This window comes from Salarias fasciatus, chromosome 6, assembly GCF_902148845.1.
Source record: "Salarias fasciatus chromosome 6, fSalaFa1.1, whole genome shotgun sequence".
Taxonomy (NCBI): Eukaryota; Metazoa; Chordata; class Actinopteri; order Blenniiformes; family Blenniidae; genus Salarias; species Salarias fasciatus.
Window position 1 is genome coordinate 24,175,523 of NC_043750.1, and position 2,249 is coordinate 24,177,771.

Here is a 2,249-nt window from a genome sequence, read left to right on the forward strand (position 1 = left end):
GCCGAAATAGCTCATTTGGGAGAGCGTTAGACTGAAGTTCTAAAGATCCCTGGTTAAATCCCGGGTTTTTGCAGGCTATAAGAACTTTGCAGTCACAGGGTACATCAGGTCTCTAAACTGTCTCTTTCCTACTGTGAAAGAACAATGGAACAGTTCCCAGTTTTTAGTGTTTCTGCCATTGCCATGTAAATGTTTCTGGAATGAAAAAACAAAAGCATTGACCATCTTTCGTAAAAGAGCACGCCTCCATTCTAAAAACTTTGAAAATCAACTTTTTTTGAAGTTGAACCACAAACACCTGTAAAATACTTGCCAAGAGAACTGTCTGTCTTGTTAAATATTATGCCAGAATTGTAAATAATTCACAATTTTTGAGCTTGTAAAGCTTTTGTTTACAATGCTGTGTTCTAAATAACTTTGAGCAGACAGTGTTTTGCCTGGTTCTTATTTTGAATATTTACTACATTCACAATTCCCGTTCAATATTTTACATTTCTGCATTTTTTTCATCAGAAATAAATACTTTTACTTTTTACTTGCAAAGTAAATTTTAAAGCAAGTACTTTTGTACTTTTACTGAAGTAAATTATTCCTTGGGTACTTTGACTTTTACTTAAGTATTTTTTTGCCCCAGTATCTGTACTTTTACTTAAGTAAACAAAATGAGTACTTCTTCCACCACTGACAAGAACACACACACATACACACAAATGCAGCCTGACAGCTGTCAATCTCAGAGCGTCCGCTGTCCATGGTGCTGAAGCTCAGATAAAAACTCACGGGCTACATCTGTACCATCTTTGATACAGCTTAAATATAAAATGAACACAGCTGGTCTAAAATTACACAATCTATTCAGATAGATATAGACACAGCTATCTACATCTTTTGGAATTCACGTATATTAGAAAAAAAATAGACTCGGCGGTCTCTTGTAGTTGAGAGCAACACAAGGCACATTCAAATAGGCAGGTTTTTAAGACCACAGCATTCTGATAAAGATAATATTTTTGAAGGTTTCACTGATTCACCAATGGCTCCTATGTTAGGTTTTGGGTAGTACCGCTAGCAGCTAGCATAGTGTTTAGCATACTGTTTAACTTCCCTCCAAAGAGTTCAGATCAAGTGCAAAAGAAGAAACTCGTTCATGCCGCACAGCCAATCAGCTCTGGCTTACAGCTCTGATGCATTCATGGACAGTCGTAATGTAAGAATTGGCACATTGGAGCCCACACTCATATGCGTATACCTTCTGGCACACGCTGCACTTTTTATTATAATAATTTATTTCCGACTAAATGTGAACACATCACATGAAACGGGGCCCTATGACCTTCTGGGCCCTGGCCCCTGGGGCGACCGCCCTCTTGCACCCACTCTGGTTCCGCTACAGACACACACACTTGTTCATTTTCAGTGTGGTGGGTCAGTAGAAGGTACCAGATGTCTGCTCATCTGGGGGAACTCAAATACAAAAATCAGCATTCGACCTAAATGTGTGTTTTCAGATTGTGGTGTGATAATTTGAGGACTTGATTTGAAGTGAGGAACTTCTTAACACAGTCCTGACCACCTTCCATTGGTACATTGCTATATTGTCCAGTAGAGGGAGCCAGCACAACATTATATTTGATTTCTGCTCAACTGAAGAATCTCATCAAACCACCTGATGCGCTTTTATCTTCAAACCACTTTGCCACGAGGTGAAATATAAAGAGGCATTTTCCATAAGCCTCACTTCAGATAAATACAGAGTTATCAGCATCCCCTCCTCTTCAGCAGCTCGTTTTATGATCTCTCACAGGTCAGACATGTTACACCACCTGCCAGCACGCAGCGCCGGGGGTAAATCTGTCGGCTTAATTAAATCTGAAGCAATCAGGTCCGCAGATGGAGCCGATCAGCGTGGGACGCGCCGCCTGCCAGGAGGTGTGTTCAGTCAGTGCGCGCGGCCGGTGAGGCGACACGGGACGGGAGCGCCCGCAGTGCGCGAGGGGAGAACGGCGTGGTAGGTGCGTCAACATGTTTGGATTTCTTACTTTTCAGGACTATTCCACAAACCGCTGTATTAATGTGAAGTGACGTGATCGTTGACTGTTTTGCCGCGCGCAAAAATGCACCTTGCGCATTCCTGTTTTTATTCGGAAAAGTGCTCCAAAACGTGACTTTATTGGTCTGGCTGTCTGGCAAGAATATGTAGTCTGAATCTGTCTGACCAGGAGCTTGAAGCTTTGCATGAAATAGTAGGA

General features: G+C 41.8%; 1 non-coding gene across 1 annotated transcript; it reads left to right on the forward strand.

Annotated features, from left to right (window-relative positions):
• On the forward strand, positions 1-73 carry trnaf-gaa (transfer RNA phenylalanine (anticodon GAA)). The gene has a single exon. It is a non-coding gene; the product is annotated as a tRNA-Phe (tRNA).
• The last annotated feature ends 2,176 nt before the right edge of the window (positions 74-2,249 follow it).